Raw genomic sequence first — 20,819 nt, forward strand, 5'->3', positions numbered from 1 at the left:
GAAATAAATAAATAAGAAATAAATAAGAAATAAAGAAATAAATAAGAAATAAATAAGAAAGCAAGAGTTGTTGAAACGGTGTTTTAAACAATACTTTAAATATTGAAAATATTTTAAATACTTTAATAAATTATTAATTCATATTTAAAAATGCATGGATTGGTTTTCAGATATTGCATCTGTAGATTATGTTCTTGATCTCCATCACTTGACCAGTCTGTGCTTTCTAGGGATAAGTGCTGAAACCACAGTAACAGCCCAAATTACTTAGGGATTTAGGGAGAGATTAATCCAGCCTTTCAGTAAAGGTAGTATTTTTTCAAAAGTCCACGGAGGTCATGACTAGCTTTAATGACATACTGTTTATTACATTCAATACAGTGATGAAATGTGATTTAGATGAATGAGGTACTTCAATATGGCAAAAACACTGCTGTGAATTCCACACCTTACCCAGCTCTTCAAAAGACAATAGCCTGTTCTTCCACAGCAATCACGAGTGATCATATTCCTTTCAACTACAGGAGCTCACACGTATTGTAAAGTAGGCCAGGAGTTGCCAGAAAGCTATTGTCTTGCCGAAAGCACATGCCAACCCCCTCCTGTGGTTTCAAATCTGGCAAGATCCCTACAGCACACAGAAACAGTGAAGTGTCAGATGAGGAGAAAGGATGAAGACAATCCATAAAGTTAGCTAAAGGGTATGGTCATTTAAGTGGTTAGGATTTGGAGAAGCAATCAGCTAAAAAGGCAAGCAGGGTAAAACTAGCCTGTGGGCAGTAACACCCCAAGGGTGGATGGGCTGGGAAGCACACACTTCTACTTGCTGCTGTTTCTACAGCAGACCCAGAAGACCAGTTGCGTGTGAAAACTTCACTGTGCAAGGTGTCATTTTAGATAGGGTATGGAAAGAAGATCCCAAACACAAAGCTGCTACGCTGAGAGACTGAAGAAGAGGATCTGAGGTTATGTATTGTTCTGGTGGTGAAACACATGACCCACACACTGCTCTGTTAGAACAGACAGAGCAGAAAAGACAGAAGGTAAAACTGCATATAGAAGGTTGCAATACACTGGGAGCCTGTCAAGCTGCTGACAATACATCCTTATGGCAAACGAAGGGTAAGCACCAGGACAGATGGCAGAAACTTTTAAAGCCTACTGGTGGCTTTTTTTTTTTTTTTTTGCTTTTGTAATCAGATGTAGCTGTAGAGATTAGCACAACATAGTAAACAGTTTGAGGATTACACTGAAATTCATCTCTCTTTGCATCTATGCCTAGGCAAATAAACAAATATAAAATATATTCTGTTCCATCTCCAGACAGTTATATCATTCTGGTTTCCATCAAATCTGCCTTCTCCAGTAAATGCCACTCAGCAGGAAAACCCTAAGGGTATTAAATAGACAAAGTGAGACATGCAAACACTCCATGTTAGCAGAGCATGGTGAAACACTGCACTCTTCAAAAAAAATCTTTGCAGAGTGATACAAGTCTATGACCTAGCTAGCACTCACTACAGGAAAAACACTGATAATTTTTAATGCATTAATTAACAAATGGCACCGACCTAGTAAATAGAGAAAAAAAAGTGATGGCAAAGTATATTCTGAAATAATGAAACATATTTTGCACCTGCACACACCACAGTGACGGTGTCTTTCCCTTACTACCATGAATGGATGCAGAATATGATTCTGCAGTTATACTGACTTTACTTCACTTGGAGCATACTTCAAGTAAAGATTATAGGACAGGGAATAAAGAGAATTATATTGTGTTCATAATAGCTTTTGGCTCGGGAATCCAAAAAACATCTAAGCAGCACATTCTGCTTAATTTACTTTGATATGGGAAGATTAACTCCAGGGAAATAAAATTAATGCATTCAAGGATTCTTTCCACCACCTCTGTAATTGTTTCTATTGTCCCAGATTCATTAAATCCCTCTGGTAAATCTCTAAATATTATAGATTTGTGGTATTCAAGATAATAAAACAGCCCTTGAAATACAGCTTTCCTGAACAATTCGTACATAACAATTCATAACAATTCATAATTGATAAACTACAAAAGGTCTAATACACATGTAGAGTAACCTGAGTACAACTAACACTGACTGAAGTGCAACTAACACGAACAAATACAAAACTATCTCAGTGCCAAAGCAAGAATTCCAGCTTCAAAAGGATGCTTCACCCTTGAGTCACTTTGTTGTACCCTGCATACCAGTTTATCTCAGCTGAAATTTGCTTTCCAATAAATAGGTGCTTTTTCTGCACACAGGCCCAGTGAGTGGTTTTACTGGAACATGTCAACATACACCTGTCTGACAGAGCAATCCTAGCTCACGGTATGTATAAACATGCTCTTGAATAATTACTATCAAGCAATCTGCCCAACCTGTTTTCCAAAATAAATAACCACACAAGTAGGTTTTTGCTTTTGTAACTGTGCCAAGCACTCATACCTTATGATCATTTTTCAAAGTCTAGGGCAAACACCTCTTCCGTATTTATACTATACGTTGTTCTTCATCATAAATTGTGACCAGCTACAGTTAAAAATGTAATACGCTTTGTAAATTTTAGCACAAAGAGTGAAGTACTGAAATTTATGCTTCCACGCATATGTTAAGCTTCTATTGGCACAAAGACTCTTTTGCTTTATTTTTAAGCTCATTTGCTACGAGAGCAACTAATCACGGAAAACTCTGGTAGGATCACACACTCTGGTGTATTTGGATTTTGCCTTGACTACTAATTGCTATGTGTTTTGCTATTGCACAGAAAAATGCATATTTCTACTTGAAGTTTCTCCTGATTCTCTACTTCTGATGTGGCTCCTTACACTGACTGACAACATCGCACAGTTTACTTTAGTTTCCCATTCTCAGCTGGGTACCTGTAACTGGGGTCTTTCATTCAGTTACTTACACTATGGCCAGTTCAGTACGTTGGCATGTTTTCTATTCTCCTTCCAAGTATTTTGGTGCATTAGTTCAAAACAAAAGCAGTTAATCTGTACCTTCCTGACAACAAGGTTTGTTTGGGCTTCCTCCATCCTCTTCTGACACCACACAACAGACAGAAATCAAGTCTGGCCTTCTTTGTCTCTGCTGATAGACTCACTGGATGTCAATGAAAACAGACTAATTTAGGAATACAGTATCTGTTGTCCTTTTAGTCAAAAGCAGAGTTTAACAAAAACTCCACACCTGCAACATGCTTCCTTGAGAACTTCAGGTAAGCAAGCGTTAAAAACAAAAACAAATCTTCTGATGGTGTAAACAAATACAGCATACGGGCTCAAACAAATCAACTCTCTTAAGGCAGGCGTCAGTCCGATGCCCTGAACGAGTGCTCCACCCTACACTTTTAGAAAAAGTTATATGAAAATAACCTAGGGGAAGGGAGGAAGACCATAAAAAAAAAAATAATTAAGAAAATCACTCAGGCTTTTTTCTTGCATATCATAATGAACACCAGATCTAACAAGACCTAGTTTCCTATATATTTGCATATTGTGGTTAGTTCATTTTAATGCCTAGGAAGCTCCCAGCAGCCAGGACACGTACAAGAATCCTCTTCTAGCTCAACTCTTTGCTGTTTAACATAGAATGAGCTTACCAGGCATCTTTCCTCTCAGTTGAAGAACTTAGTCTCTACCTCTCCTCAGATTCCATAAACCTTATTAAAACTTTAATTAAGCTTGGAGATCTCCAACCTTTTGTCAAATATTGCTGAAAGCAACTAATAAGTTCAAAAATTCTGGTGCAGATTAATGCAGAGACAATACACAAGGCCACTAGGATAGCAGGTATTGGTTTTGTAAGAAATCAGGACAAGCTTTGTCATGCTACTGTGTTTTCATTTATCCTCTGAGTAACATAATTTACCAAAGCTTTGCAAGCTTCATTTTCTAATTCTGGGACAGAGAACCAGTTTCAAGACGAATGGAGGAGAACCAACAATATAACAGTGCTCAAGGCGCTATAGTTCAGCATCAGCAGACACCGCTCAGTATAATAAATACAAGGCCAACAGGAGCTATTGGCAGTAGGTACATTTGGCTCCATCAAAGGAAGTAATACTGGCTGAGCATCCAGACCCACAAGATACTTTTATTTATTACTTCATTATTTAATACCATGCAGATTAAAAAAAAAAAAAAAAAAAAAAATCTCATGTATTTACTGCTTTATTATCTAAATACAAAGAAATAGTGGTTTCTACAAACCAGTAATAAAAACCTCACAGGGACAACGAGTTCAAAGTTTGTGGGTTTTTGTTTGGTTAGCTGTTTTTTTTTTGTTTTGTTTTGTTTTGGGGGGAACATTTTCACTGTCCATTCAAGCCCTTCCTCAAATTCTTGACTTAAAACAGCTCTTCCATTCCCTTACCAATAGCTCTCATGTGCCCTCAGGCTTCTCAAACTGCTCTGTGTCATGTCATGTCTTATTTTATTTAAAGTACACAAACTCTTTACGACAAGGACTTAGACTATATTTAGAAAATGCTGTATAAAGATACAGTGCTGCGTAAGTGTTTTATGATTTCCTGGGTGTTCAGCTTCAGCATTTTGGAAGTTAAAGGTATTGTCCCAACCAATGGCAAACTGTAAGGAAGAGAGAACCATTAACCTGAACATACAACTTCTTTTTTTCCTTGACTATTTTCAAAGCATACAGAATCACAATAAAATAGCTACACTGTATGATCCCAATCCAATAAACATGAAAGCACGAAAAAACAGGAACTCTATAATTCTCACAGCATTTCCCAATACTAACTTCTTGCTTACCTTCTTCAGTGAAAAACAAATATCACCCTGAGGACATTTTTAAAGAAAGCTGTAACGTGAACAGTGCTAATATACAGATTTCAGAAGCACCTGCACACAAGATGTTAAACTCCCTAAAAACAGAATGAGAAGTATTTTTTTTTGGTTTTGTTTTGTTATTTTGTCCCCTCCCCAATTACTAAATATTTAGTGATGTGAGAGTAGATTTTATAAGCTTATCTGTGAACATACTTTTGGATTTTATTGCAATAAAGTAAATGAAAGAAAATCTTTTTTTTTCCTGAACTATTGCACAACACTCACTACTCTACATCTCAAACAGGGCCTAGCTTTCAACTGAAAGCAACGTAACTTACCTTCTAACTTCCATAAATGCTTACATATAAGTATATGCTTGCACGCAGTATTTACCCCAGAAAATTGATCCCTGTGTTGTCTGGGGAATATTAGGTATCCTTCTAAACAGCACACAGGATATGTTAGTTAAAAACCTCATTGATGTCTCATTAATGCCCTAGCCTTCATCATTTGTTAGCATTCCTAATTTGAAACTACTACAGATATAAATGATATGCGTCTGTTGGCAAAGACGTTTCAGATGGATAATCAAGTTACTAGGCCTTAGTTATGCCTCATAAGGGAACTGCATGAATGCTCTTAGCTCATGTCAAACACTAAACAAATTCTAGCTAACATCTCTACATAAAAAATATACATATGCGTAGCAGAGCTGCAGATCTGACAGTCTAGGACAGCTTTCTTCTGGTTCCAATTTCTGCCTGTTAAAAGTTTAATCTAAAACAAAACCTACATTAACAGACAAAACTCTCAACCTGTACATTACTCCCTTATTGCTAGCCATGAGCCAGTACTAAAGACTGGTGTGAAATTCACTGAGACCTTGCCACAGGCAGTCAGCCACCAAAACCCATTTGACCAAGATCAGGATGTTAATATGAGGGTTTAGAGAGGATTGAGATTACCTTGCCGCTCATGTGACTAATCCCTGTATTTCTTCTAACAGCCTTTTTGTGGAGGGGTAGAACAAAGACAGAGCCGAGAAAACACAACAGCTGATTTTTCTTTCATTTCCCAAACATTTCTCCTCTGCCTCTTTCGCTTCCCCCCTCTCAACAGATGCCCAACTTTACTAGCTATGAAGCAGAACAGCAGATAAAGAGAAACCATTTGTAGTGTCAGCTCCTAGCAGTTGACAAACTTACTCATCCATGTTCCTTTTATTTCTTCCCCATGTACTCCATATGCATGTTTTCCATAACTCTCCTCATTTTTATGTTTTGATACAACTCTTCTAAATCCTGTATGCTTCCTCTTACTTTCCCGTATTTCCTCTCTGAATATTTAAGATCCAGGCAAGCATTTTAACATCCCCATTTTGCTCCACCTGAACTTTGTAAAAAAAAAAAAAAAAAAAAAAAAAAAAAAAAAAAAAAACTCTAAATATCCTGTTTCCCACTTGGTCTTGTGCCCATGCATAACTGCCACTAGCTGCCTCTAGGTACAGATCAGTTTATTTTCAGACACACTGAACTTACTCACATCAATTGTATTTACAGCATTTTGGCTATTATAATTGTTATAATAACATCATATAATTGTTATAATAACATCATAAAAAAAAAAAGTGATAATTTTATTTTCAGAGGTGATAACAATTCAATGATGTTAAATAAATAAATAAAAACAAGACTAAAAGTTACATGCCCACTAACTTTTGAAATATGTCCACGGGAAAAAAAAAAAATCACATCATACAAAGTGAACTAACAGATTCTAAAATATTATTTAAGGATATAATCAAGGCATCATTAAAATCAATACCAGTTTAACCACTGGCTTACAGAGCCAACTTTTCTTAAAGAACTTATAGCCGACACATTTAAAACAAAACAAAAAATGTGTTGAAAACACTAAAAAAAAAAAAAAAAGATGCTAAAAAGATGCTTCAGTTTTCTACTCACCGTATAGTCATCATAAAACTACAGCTACAAGACACTAGATAATTCACACAAAATGGAAATACTTTATTTTGCTACTCACAGTGAGGGCAGAGGCTGCCATCCACCACCTTTGCACACCACATTCCTTCTACCATCACATCTACTTTTACATTGGAAAACAGCAAAACCAAAATAGAATAGAAGGTACCTACATGGTTCACCCACTCAAGGCTCCTTAGAGCTAAATCTCAAACAGAAAAGATGTACATGAACAATTAGCACTCCTTCTCAGAGTGTCTCTGCAAGATGAGCAGGTGTGCTTTCATGTTATAAGATTTTTATTTTTTTTCAAATAGCACAGTAATGCAACAAGGGATTATACCACAATGTTTGCATTTCCATAGGCATACCAAAACTAATGTGTGATACATTAGGTCAGTTTGCGAATGTCGTTTCCTATAAACGCTATGTGTCCCAAACAATACTCATCTTAAATATAGAGACATATTAAATAAATAAATAAAAAGAATATGTATCAATATTTATTACCTATGGCTACTTTATCATTTTAAGTACAATTGATAGCTCACACTCAGCTAATAGCATGATCTGCTCTCACGGTATTTTAGGAGGTCTGTGAATCTGAAAGAATCAACATCAACTTACAGCATCACTTTGCTCTACATAAGCACGCAGAAAGCCATATCATTTTCTGTATTATCATTTTCTGCCAGTCACCTCCCTTCAGCAATATGAAGAGAAAAAAAAATTAATATAACATTGGAAGAACTTGCTTACCAAGGCAATTTATTAATGTATCTGAATACTGCAAATGAAATTAACTTGTTAGCACTTTCATTGTTTTGGTAGACATATTAAATTCTTACTTAAGGCTTTTGTGTTAACAGAATAAATATTGTTTTTCTTGTATAGACTGAAGTAATAAGTATGAAGACAATTAATAGAGAAAATTAAAGGCAATCTTCTTTTTCGCAGGACTGTTATTCTATTATCTTTGTACTCATTGTATGGTTGGTCATCAAGAATCCAACCTGCATATGCATATTTTAATAATCTTTTTTAAAATTATACAAGCTGTTTAAATAATCACTGAGGCTCCCATTCAAATCAGTAGCAGTTCTACTACTGGACAAAAATTCTGCAAGAATGTATTGCAAAACTTCACTCTTCCCCTCCCACCCCTCACCAGGCACACAATGAAAAATGGATGCAAAACACTACAGTAATTAAAAAAATAATAAATAAAGGAGAGTTCAGATATATATCACCAGTATAATCATTGCACTACATATAATTATGAGACACTAATGAATACTGGTGTATTTGGTTACTGATGGAGGGTGCAGAAGCTGCCATTGTAACCTGCACAGCCCACACACCTTACACCACGTTCCAGCTGACTCAGGTTACTCCATCTTTCTTAGGGCCTGAGATTATGTGCTGGCCACCAGGACAGGCCAACATCATTAGGAGGTGGCATTTGCACAAACGTCATTATTTCACAGCTTCTGCTTCAAGGTTTAATCCATGTCACAGGCAAAACACAGATAAGGAACCTGTAGGCATGTGTGCATATATATGTATGTATATTTCTATCCTAAATACCACAGTGCTACAAAAAAAAAAAAAATAAAAAAAAAAATCACTGGAGAACAGATATTTTCTCATCAAAACATTTCAAAAGATCACATCAAGATGGCATGTCATAAGGAAGCAGCAGGAAAGAGGCCAAAAAACAAGAGTGAGAACACGAAAGCTGGGAGTGCACTGGAACCAATATATTTTTCTGAAGCAATGATTTGCACTATAAAAATTTACAGGGAAAGAGTATTTTTTAAAGCTTCCTACCAATCTGTCACAACTGGTTCTTCTCACTAGAAGGCAGCTGTGACCCTCAGAAGCATTACTGATCGTTGGATCTCCAATTCCTGATATGCTAGAGCATTATAAAAAATTAAGTGGCATTTTCTTAAATAATGTAAAAGTGTCATTACATTCTAGGAGCAACTGAACTACTTTCTCTCATACTTACAACAAAACAAAATCCTGGAAAAGCTTTTTCTCCTAGACTGAAAAAACGGTTTGCTAGTAATGAATCTTTACAGAGAAAATGCTGCATAATTTCATGTCCAAATCCTTCAACCATATCTGCAGAAGATTTCCACATCTATGCCAAATCATAATAATAATAAAAAAACTATACTAAGACAGATGAGTCATTAAGATAATACTGTGGAACTTGAGATACATATTCCAGTTCAACTGTGTTTTTCTATCACAAATCAATTGTGTGACTTCAACGCAAACACCGGCTCAATTTCTCATCTGTGAAGATAATAATTACAGATTCACACTTCAAAACTCACAGGGGATTTAATAGTAATAAGTAGGGGGGAAAAAATAAAGAAAAAAAAAAAAGTAATGTAACTTAGTACTTTTGGATATTGCAAGTTTCTGGCATGTCATTAAGGTCAGGTGAAAACATTGCTGATACTCTGTGTCAGCATCATCATTCATATCTCTATAATACACCTCAGTAGTGTATTTACTTTTTTCTTTTATTGTTTTTGTGTAGAATCACAAAATGCCTACAACATACAATCCATTTTTCTAATGTCATGATTTTTCTAATGTAACGTCATTTTCTACTTACTGCTTGCCTGTTCTCTTATACTATCCTTGTATCTTAGTATAAAACAAGTATCCTGCACAGGGCAGACCCCTCTTTCAGATAGAAACAGAGTCTCTGTAGGAAACACTAACATTTCGTTGCCACACAATGGAGAACAAACTACACTCTTCAGTCACAAAGTGTGTGCATTTACAATACCTAAGTGATACACCCTACTATCCAGTAGAAATCAAAAAGCAGTAAATAAAAATAACCATACAGTTAACTAGTGAACTGCTATACAGGCTTTTCATACAGCTGCATGTAAAATATATGGCTGCATCTTCCATAACCTCACCGTTACAGGCCCTTCCTGAAGCATAAAAATCAACATGCAATGGTACAGGCACAAATCATGCTACGCATTTTAAGCGCTTACAAGTGCTGTATTTGACATGCCATCCCACACAGCCAAAACACTCAATAGTTAAGGTCTAATACAAAAGCGTACTTACTTGGTCAACGTAAAGCCATTTACTGTCGTTGTAGAAAATGGCCAAATAAACACAGTGAGACAAAAGCACAATGAAGCTGCAAAATTATTTCTCAGGAAAATATGCATATGCGGTGGCAAGCAGGGCCTGTGTTTTTTTTTTTTCCTCCCCTCCCTCTGTGACTAGCCCCTCCAGTTTCAACACAGTTGCTCACAAGGTAGAAGACCTAAGGCACTGAATCTTATAACAAGTATTAATGTCTGCAAGATAGAGAGTAGAATTCTAAATTCCTGCCCCTAACAAGCTGGTAGTTATTCTAAAAATAAACTATGCCTATTAATTTGACTTGAAGTGTGTATAACATTTCTTTTCCATGAATACTTTCACTGATACGCAAATACCATTTCATCCAACCTGTTTTAATCAACCACAGAAAAACAATTGTACAGTTTTCAGTTCCAACCTTGCCTCAGAGGTTGATAACACCTGGTAAACACACAGCCTCCCTAAACCAGGACATCTCTGGAAGTGCAGTGAAAGCACTAGATCCACAAACTAAAACGGTATGGAAATGTCACATCCTGAGAACAGGCAGGTTTTTTAGGTTTTTCAAAATCTACCATTAAGTTTATTTTCACAGAATATTTTTCTCAGAGACTTGGATTTGTATAATTTGTAACCACATGTAACCAATAAAGCCATAGAACCAAAGCCCAAGAACCTTCATGGAGGAGTAGGAATTTGACCACATGGAGCAACAGCTTTACACCCTTCTTGTAATTTATAAAACAATCCAACTAAAAAACAGAAACATTGCCAAATGTATTTTAAAATTGTTCCATGTTCAGCTACTGACTACAAAGCTGATTTAAGGCATTAGGCTTGAATCAGAAACTCCACCACAGCTTATGCAGCACAACAGACTGTACTCTCACACAACCATATGCTTAGGCCTGAAGATACAAGACTTCACCTTCTCAGCATTTTGTGACTAACAGACAAATACCAAATGCTCTCTCTCCACATAACCCAGATATGGTACATACCTGCATACTATTTGAGGTCCTCCTTCTGGTATGACTCTACACCCATCTCCTTACTCAGGCCTGCACGAAGACCTCCGGAAGATAGGCCTTGCACAAGATATTCCAAAAAGTCCTGCCAGGGAGCAAGGTCAGGGCTATGGTACTCCACGCTGCAGACTGACAGACAACTTGCCTACTGAACTAAATTCTCCCAACGAGCTGCCTGAGAGAGCTACCGCAAGAATTCAGAATTTAGCAGAAAGTGGATCAGCCTCCAGTAAGAAGAGACCGAAGGTCCTCTCTGTAACCTTTCCCAGTAGGATCGGGTAAAGCTTTCATCTTTATCTGCTTCTTTCTAAGAACTAATTAAAAATAAATAAATAAACACACACACAACACACCACAACAACAAATGGGAACATCCTGGCAAGCCAGACACTAATCTTTATAGAAAGCAAACAAATTAGAACTAAAAGGAAAACAGTGTAAATGGACAGCTGCACAATCTCTTTCCATTTCCCAGTGGCTGAACTACTGAGATTGAGGCAGTCTTTACCAGAGCAAGGGATCTTAATTTGCCTGTACTCTTCCTCAGTAAGTATATTCACTCACAGATGTATGAAACAACCCAGAAGTTGGAAATGCGTGTTAGGACTCCAGACTGAAAGACCAAAGGGACTGCCACACTCCAGACTCCAGCAGGTAAAGGAACTCCAACCTGCAGGACATATCCCTTGTTTGCATGACACACTTCCAGCATAGCCTGGACAGCCACAATATTACCTTCTCCTGAGACGGTGCTGCCTATTTTTGGGGTGTTGCTTTCTGCTTGCGATCCTAGAGAACAATAACTTCAGAGTGAAAAGTCATTATCATGTCTCTGAGAGGACTTTCGAAGGCTAATCCTTCCTCTGAGTTATTCTAGGACTGAGTCAGCCTTCCACATTTCCATTTCTAAGAAAACATTCTTGACATATTTTTTTTTTCACTGTTCCTGTAATAATACTCTGTTCTACAGCAGCCTCAGAAATCATGGGCAAAGCAAGCCCCGAGAGATAATCACCAATGCAAAACAAGGTTTATGCATTATTATTACTTCTAGCTAGATAAATACAAATCTTGCCGTCCTTTATACTAATTGCATTTGTACTACAGAGACACATAAAACGTGGAATTGTAAGGAGGACGAGAACCCCCCTAAATGATTAGGCGCAATGTCTTACTATCTAAGCTTTTCCAGTTCATTAATATTTCACTTTTATATATTCCTCAGCTGCTTTTACAACATGTTCCTTTCTCTCCTTCTTAAGTGTGAGCACAGAGAATTGTTTGAAGTAACTAGTAGACCTTGCCTCACATCCCCACCTCCCTGCCCCCTGAGAGTTTAACACTTCAAGTGCAATATATACTAGATGGAAAAAGCGCATCTGGCATAGAAGAGAATAAGAAGGGATTTTGAGTCTCCCTTCTGGTTACGTTCCCCTATAAAGGTGTGCGGTAGGAAAACAAAGCGGACCACGTTTCTCTAAGCTGAGAAACTTACTGCTGTCAGTTTCAAAGGCAAGACAGACACAAAGCTCTGAGGGGTTCAGCTCTCTGCGGAAAAGCAGGACTGCCGCGTTCCCTAGCAAAATATCGGAACTCACTGCAACTTTCTTTCCCTTGCAGGAAAGTGAAAGATCACCTCTTCCAGCCAGGAGAAAACGCACAAATTATCGAGAGGAGAGGTGGGATTTTCACAAACCTTTCCCATAATAAGCGGCACCACCGCCATCTGCTCCACCTCTCGAGCCTGCCGTGTTTCTGGAGAGCTGTCAGCATCCTCCAGCTCCTTTCCCCCAAACCCAGCCCCGCGCAAAGGCCCCGCAGCACCCCCACGGCGCTGCTCACGCTGCTGAGAAGGCTCCTGCCTCTCACCCCCACGGGTCTCGGGCAGATTCCTCGATAGACAGGGCAAGGAGAAGAAGAATGAGGAGAGGAGCCCCAAGGCGAGGCTCTAGACAAAAAGCACCGCGTCTCCCCACCGACCTGCGGGGCTCACACCCCTCTGCAGGCGCAGCCCGGCTCTGCGGGGGGGGGGGGGGGGGAAGCGGGGAAGCTGCAGCCGCCACACGGCAGCCCCGGGGCCACCTGCGGGCTGCCCCCCGCCACCTCCCCGCCGGCTCCTCGCCCCCCAGCACCGAGCTGCGGCACCGGCAGCGCCCAGCCAAGGGCGCAGGGCGGCCGGGAGCCGCCGCCCCGCCAGCGCTGAGAGGAGGCGAAGCGAGGCCGGGCCGCCGCGGGGCGCCACCCTCGGCATCCCCTCAGCACCTGGCGCCCCCCGCCACCCGCCCGGGGGTCGCGCTGAAGGGAGGGGACGCGTTACCTGGCCGGGCTCCACCGGCGGGGGCTGGGGACCCCTGCGGCGGCCACCGCCGCCACCTCCCCGCCCGCCTTGCTGCTGGCTCGCCGGGAGAACGATGCGGCCGGGGCCGCTCGCCCCAAGCCGGTGTCAATCCGTCTGTCCGTCTGTCCGTCAGTGTCAGTCGGTCATGCTGCGGCTGTGGGGTGTGCGTGCGGGTGGGCGGCGTGCGGGGACAGAGAGAGGGAGGCAGCGGGCGGAGGGGGGGGGCGGGCCGGGGCGGCGCTTCCGCGTGTGTGTGTGTGTGTGTGTGTGTGTGTGTGTGTGTGTGTGTGTGTGTCGGGGCCGGGGGGGGCCGGCTGCGATCGCGTGGGGGGCTGCGGGGGGCACGGCTGCACACGCGGGTGGGTGTCCCTGCGTGGCAGCCTCCCCGGCCGGCAGGGGTTGGAGCAGCGCTGGGGGGGGTTGGGGTTGGGGTTGGGGTTGGGGAGGGGGGGGGTGAAAGTCCGGGTCTGCCGGGCAGGAATTCAGCGCTGCCCCGGTGTGTTTACACTCACCATCTGCTCAAGGATTTCGCGTTTGTTTGTTTATTTATTTACCTATTCATTTATTTTTTTGCCTCCCCCGCACGCTAAGGGAACCGGCTGATTTCACTTCCTCATCTCCTTTTTTTCTGATAACGCGCTTCGTAATTATTATTTTTTTTTTCTTGTGAGCCCGTCACAGTCCAGGCACGTTGCCATACGTAAAAAATAAAATAAAATAAAATAAAATAAAATAAAATAAAATAAAATAAAATAAAATAAAATAAAATAAAATAAAATAAAATAAAATAAAATAAAGGACCGTGTAAAGGGCACTTAAAAAGCAGTTACGGTACCAAAGGCAAGGTCTCATCCACATCGGTGTGAAAACGGAAATAATCCACCTGGAATATTGGTCAGGACAGCAGCCAGTTACAGGGCATTTGCTGTAAGGAATGAAGTTCCCTTCCCAACCCAGAAAGGAAGGGTAAAACAGAGGAATAGCCACGCTCTATGCAACTAATATTTAAGGGATAAAGTTTTCGTATTATGTTCTTTCTTGCCAATTTATACAGCACCATTCCCACATCCCTTATCAAAGCAACCTCGCTGGAGTAAAATGAGTGACAATTCACGTGGATGGCAGGCTACAGATAGGCACCACCTCACCTCATCTTACAAAAGCTAACATGCATAACTCTGCCACAGAGTATCACATTGGCTTTGAACCCAACTAGCAAAATAACTTCATTTTGTAAACATCATTGCTGCTTCTGAAACTGAAGAACTCAAAGAAATGTTAAGTACTAGACTTATACACTGAAGTGTAGATCAAAATTAAGTCAATGAGAGTTTTGAAGAATTCTGACTAAAACACATTTCCGTAAAATGCAGGCAGCTACAACTTAACAGCAACAATGAGGCCAATTTCGGCTGAAATCCTGAAAATACTTCTGTGAAAATAGAGGGAGTTACGTCTGTGTAGATTTCGTATGAAACTGACAGGAATCTGGAGGGTTTTAAATATGTCTTTACAAAATCTAAATTTTCAAACAAGGCCGTCTGACACGATTATCTTTAGATATAATAGTCAATCAGTCAAACAAGTTCACCACTATGATGTATGAAATGTAATGACCAAACTGAAAGGTGTTTGTTTCTGTTTCTACTTGGGCTTGGGGCAGAGTGGCTAGAAAGCTGTGCACAGGCAAAGGGACCTGGGAGTGCTGGTCAATGCTCATCTGAACACGAGCCAGCAGTGTGCCCAGGTGGCCACAAAGGCCACCAGCATCCTGGCTTGTGTTAGGAATGGTGCAGCCAGCATGGGGAAGGGAGGTGATCGTCCCCCTGTGCTCTGCTCTGGTGAGGCTGCACCTCAAACACTGTGTTCGGCTTTGGGCCCCTCACCACAAGAAGGACATCGAGGCCCTGGAGCGTGTCCAGAGCAGGGCTACAAAGCTGGTGAAGGGCCTGGAGCACAAGGCCTGTGAGGAGCAGCTGAGGGAGCTGGGGGTGTTTGGTCTGGAGAAGAGGAGGTTCAGGGGAGACCTCATTGCTCTCTGCAGCTACCTGAAAGGAAGGTGTGGGACGCTGGGGGATGGCCTCTTCTCACAGGTAACTAGTGATAGGACCAGAGGGAATGGCCTCAAGTTGTGCAAAGGGAGGTTCAGGTTGGAAATTAAGAGACATTTCTTCTCAGAAAGAGCAGTCAGGAATTGGAATGGGTTTCCCAGGGAGGTGGTGGAGTCACCATCCCTGGGGATGTTCAAGGAAAGGTTGGACGTGGTGCTTGGGGATATGGTTTAGTGGGTGACAGTAGTGGTAGGGGGATGGTTGGAACAGATGATCTTTGAGGTCTTTTCCAATCTTTATAAATCTATGGTTCTTGGCCAGATAGTAACAGATAAAATGTTCTATAGTCACAGAGAAACAGCTAGAGTATGCTGACCACAACAGTACCATAATGATGCTAGATAGACATTTTTAGTAACTTGTCATCCACATTTTAAAATGTTCAAAAATCTCATGGGACACCACCTCAAGAGTAGATATTCATTATTCAAAGTGCCTATATTTGCAATGTGGGAATTTCAACCAAGAAGACATGGTGGCAAAATAGTTCTACTGAGTGCCGGTATCATCCAAGCATTTAAGCATGTATACAGCTCTATGTGTGTGAGTTGTCTTAATGAAGACTAGGATTTTTTGCCATAATTAAAATTATATGTCTGCTTAGCCACTTTATTAAGTTTAGGCAACCTTGAAGTTAAAGACAGAGGAATCTGTGATTTGCTGAACCAGGGTTCTCCCAAGAGCCTTGCATGGTTTCTGAACTCCATCTCTCACCCTTCTTCCTCCTGCCTGTGTTCAGTAGAAGACTCTCACAGCCTCCTAATGGTTAACTCTGACTCTCTGGCATGTTTCTCTAAGCTCTCCTGCCTGCTGTTGCCCTGAAAGGTTAGCCCCTGTGATTAAGTGGCACTTCCAGACACACTCACAACTGATGCTTCTAGTGAAGTCAGAAAGGCTTTGATCAGCCCAGTGACACAGGCAGAAGAACAGCCAGCAGCTAGAGATTGTACAGAATAATGGCAGCTTTTCAAAAATTACATTTCATTCTAGGGGGAGGAGGGGGGGAACAAAACATTGTAATTATTTTAAGCATCAAGCAATACCTGTTTTGAAGTGGCTTTGCTAACGGAGACCTCAGCAGATAGCTATGGGAGCTACAGGAGGAGGAAAATTTATGGCCACCACACCCAGGACCTTCCTAAGCATAAGTAACCTGATTCTAGTCTCCCACCCATTTCCTGCTAGCGTGGCCCCAGTGGCTTTTGCAGAAAACTTCTCTGTATGACAGGTATTACACCAAAATAATCATCAGGCTTTGCTAACACAATCAAGTCTTATCAGAAAATTCCAGGTTTGCAGAGATGTGGATTCATCAGGAAGAATGCATTCTTCTTGCTGGGGTATAAATGTCCTGAAAATTACTACAGCAGACATGTCTGATCCCCTTGCATTGTCTATCAGCTATTTCTATTCCCTCTCAGTTTGAGTTCATTCCTTGTTTCCTGACTAATCATTTCACATGATCCCCCATGCTTGATGCTGCCGCCTACTTAATAAAAAAGAGGGCTGTGTTTTTTACCACACTTTTTTCACTTTTTCTCCACCTCAGTTGTGGATTCATCTCAGGGTAGGCATGGAGGGAGCTGAGGCACGTGAGATCAAATCAGTTTCGACAGCCACGTCCATCAGGGTTCAGTATGCATCCCTGTGTAACCTTCTTTAAGACCTTAAGATCTCTGGATACAAGCCTTCAGTGCAGAGAAGTGCTGCTCTGCCTTATTCAGCAGACAGGACAGTCGGTGATTCTCTGCACGACTGACCCTAACTGCAGAGATTTAGGGGCTGGACATAGCTATAAAACAAAATACTTGGGGGGAGGAGGGCCGGTAAAACACCAGAGGGGGGCGTGTAAAACAGGTTCATCTCTGTTTTGCAGGAGCATTTAATGAATCTTAAAGGAACCGGTTCTGTAAGAGCAACTCCGCTTGCCAAGCTGTGACTCACAGCCACATGCTGGCAGAGTAAACTAACCTCAGCACTTGGATACTCTGGGGCATCTTGGGAGGGGATGCAAAGCTGCATTGACTTCACTGCAGGCTTTTCTCAAACAATACTGTTTGAGCCAGGATGGCATTGGGAGTGTTGCTGCTCCACAGTAACCATGAAGCAGTCTGGTCAAGTCCCAGTTTACCATCACAGGACAGAGCAAAGAGGCCTCCTGTACCAATTTGATTCCAGTATCTTTTCAGGAAACATCTGTTCAGTGGAGCAGTGCCATACTGATCAATATGTATTGCTTTTGTGTTGTGTGCCATCATATCCACTTATACCTTTGGAGCCAGGATTAACTGAGTGACCTTCCTTTTGCTGTGTAGTGCCATGTATGTGCAATGTACTGGATAAATACTGTCACTGACACTGGTCAGTTTGTTAAATGTGATGGATTTCATCACACTGACATTAAAATCTCAAAGGAGATCAAAGTGCACTTTAGTTAATAAAAAATAATGGTGGTCTGACGCAGTTTTTAAATTAATGTTCATGGGTTTTGTCTATTGCTTTTAAATTTCTTGTAAATTGATTTATAGTCTCTGTCATTGGACTCCCACAGTGTCAATGGCACAAATGACACCACTTTTTTGCAAGATGATCACTACTAGGGTCAGAAAGAGCAATGACAATTAGAAGTGTAGAGTTTCTATTCACTCAAAAAGAGAAATGCTCATTACAATCTCAAAATTTAGCTTGTTAAATTGAATGAAAAACTTTTTTCTTTCTACTATCTCACCAGTGAGGTATCTGGAAGAGAGGAGGAGAGGAGAGCAGAGCAGAGCAGAGCAGAGCAGAGCAGAGCAGAGCAGAGGAGAATAGTTCAAGTTGGAAGAGACCTACAAAGAACATCAAGTCCAACTGACCGACCACTTCAGGGCTAACCCAAAGTTAAAACGTATTAAGGGCATTGTCCAAATGTCTCTTAAATATATACAGGCACAAAGCACCTACCACCTCTCTAGGAAGCCTGTTCCAGTGTCTGAGTCCCCTCCTGGTAAAAAAGTTTTTCCTGATGTCTAGTCTGAACCTCTGCTGACACAGCTTTGAGCCATTGCCATGTGTCCGGTCACTAGATAGCAGGGGAAAGGACGAGCACCTCCCTCTCCACTTCCCCTCCTCAGGAAGCTGCAGAGAGCAATGAGGTCACCTCTCAGCCTCCGTTTCTCCAAGTTTGACAAACTCAGTGTTCTCAGCCTCTCCTCATAGGACATGCCTTCCAGCCCTTTTACCAGCTTTGTTGACCTCCTCAGGGCACATTCAAGTACCTTAACATCTTCTTTATATTATGAAGCCCCTAACTGCACACAACAGTCAAAGTGAGGCCACACCAACACTAAATACAGAGGGAGAATCATCTCTTTTGAGCGTCTGGATATGCAGTTTTTAATACATCCCAAAATGTGGTTTGCCCTTTTGGCTGCCAAGGCACACCACTCACTGACTCATGTTGAGCCTACTGTCGGCCAGCAACCCCAGGTCCCTTTCTACAGGGGTGCTCTCCAATCACTCATTAACCAATCTGTAGTTATGCCCAGCATTATTCCTACCCAAGTGCAGAATCTAGCCTTCAAACTGTTAATGCAGATATTGGCATCATCCAATTGGGATGACAATGAATGTGTAACTGGACCACAGTTATCAGTTCTAATCAGCTCTATTATTCATATAAATGACCTTAGTGGTACAGTTTGTTTACATTTCCATATAGAAAAATGCCATAACTGGAGAACGTAGTTCTGTAGAAGCATAAAGGGATTTCTTTCAGTGTTCCACTGGCAAAAATGTCCTGGTGAAAAAATTGTCACTCCTAACTCAGAGTATTTTTGCAGTAAAATCTGTTCACACCAGCTGGCTGGGGGGCTGATCCTGCAGTAGGTGAACAAACTCCTGGTTTGCTCCTGAAGCAATCCCCAAAGCTCCACGTGGTTATAGAAATCTGAAGGACTCCAAAGGACTTGGGCACTGTTTTTACAGACAACAGCTTAATGAAAGCATGTAATTCGTGCTTTGTGTGTTTGCATTGCTTTTTATTTGGACAACAAAAGCCCGTATAAAGTCAGTTTTACTTTTCATTCTGAGCTTTTTCCCTTTGAGGATCCCCATGTCAGAATATTTTGGTTCTCCAGGCTAATAGGCTTTTTTCCTTTGTAATTTGTCTGTTCAGACTTGCATTCTTTGTATTTAAATTGTGGAAATATTTTGGTTTGTCTAGGGAATTTTTTTAAGTTTATTTTTATAACATTTACATGTTTGGCAAAATTAAAGCTGACAAGCATTCCTTTCGGTGTTGTTATTTATCCATTGTACAAAATGGGAATAGGAAGGAAACCTGCTGGAAGGGAAAACTGCATTTCTATTTGAAACAGATTGATTGTTAACAGTGAAAACATAGTCTGAGGGTGGTATTCTGTACCAGGAATAAAGGATTGTTAAAAAAGTAATGTATGCCTCATTTTATCATATCTGTGACTCTAATGTATCATCACAGCAGGAGCTTTCCACAGTACCACTGATCCTGGGGGTCTGAAAAAATTCTGCCTTTAAGTTTAATTAATTAGGTTTGCCTTAGGCCTAAGCAATGCCTAAGGTTGTTCAGTTAGTGTGGAATTATGAAAGTTTTCATCATATGTTTAGTGAGCAGCAAGTTCTGTGCCTTGCAGACAAAAGACCATACATGAGGCATGTAAGAGGTAGAAATCACCTGAGATAATGCAGAGGAATGCAGGATGTCCAGGCATATGTATTAATACATAAAACATACACGGTGCAATATTATGCACATATTATGCAGCGTAACACCTAAAAGACAAATTAATGAAAAAGCTTCCAGCACAGATAGACTAAGGGCCCTGCAGTCCATGTTTACAGCTATTTCAGGAACTCTTTATCAGAGGTTTTGCTTGGTAATATTTAACGAGGTAGAGCAATGCCAGATTTTCAGCACTTCCTTTCCAAATTTTCTCTTTCACTTATGCTGCTATAGACCACATTTGTCTCCTGAAATACCTGTTCTTCATGCTTCACTCAATCTATACTGACAATCACTGAGGAGAAAACATTGGTTTCTCTACTTCTTTAGCTTGGTAAATTAAATAATAATAATTGTAAAACAAAAACAAACAAAAAAAAAACTTTAGATAATGGTCAAAGAACTAGAACTAATATATGTAATGAATTTTATTTTATTCAACTATTACCCACTTGTATTACTTATAGCTAGCATCCTGGCAACACCCAGAAAAAATATAAAATTATTCACTTACTGATGTTCTTCCAAGCAGCCTTTCAGTCAGATCTTCAGTTGGAGGAATCTACCTGGAAAAACATCCTGCAGTTAAATACACAAAACCTTTTGAGTCCTCTCAGTGTGGTATCTCTGTCTGTTGGCTATTTAGCAGCCACAGTGGCAAGAAC

General features: G+C 40.7%; 1 protein-coding gene across 10 annotated transcripts in view; it reads right to left on the reverse strand.

Moving 5' to 3' along the window:
• The window catches only part of CCSER1 (coiled-coil serine rich protein 1), a 682,619-nt gene that overhangs the window by 619,658 nt on the left and 42,142 nt on the right, over window positions 1-20,819 (reverse strand). For 4 of the 10 annotated variants that reach the window (XM_027455715.3, XM_027455718.3, XM_072037039.1 and 1 more), the window contains exon 1: window positions 13,282-13,537. The gene's annotated coding sequence lies outside the window, so the exon portion shown is untranslated. Of the gene's footprint in view, window positions 1-10,937; window positions 11,050-12,660; window positions 12,785-13,281; window positions 13,539-20,668; window positions 20,721-20,819 lie in introns of those variants that run through there. The other 6 variants (XM_072037037.1, XM_072037036.1, XM_027455716.3 and 3 more) reach the window with 5 other exon arrangements.

The sequence above is a fragment of the Anas platyrhynchos genome, chromosome 4, assembly GCF_047663525.1.
Source record: "Anas platyrhynchos isolate ZD024472 breed Pekin duck chromosome 4, IASCAAS_PekinDuck_T2T, whole genome shotgun sequence".
Classification (NCBI taxonomy): Eukaryota; Metazoa; Chordata; class Aves; order Anseriformes; family Anatidae; genus Anas; species Anas platyrhynchos.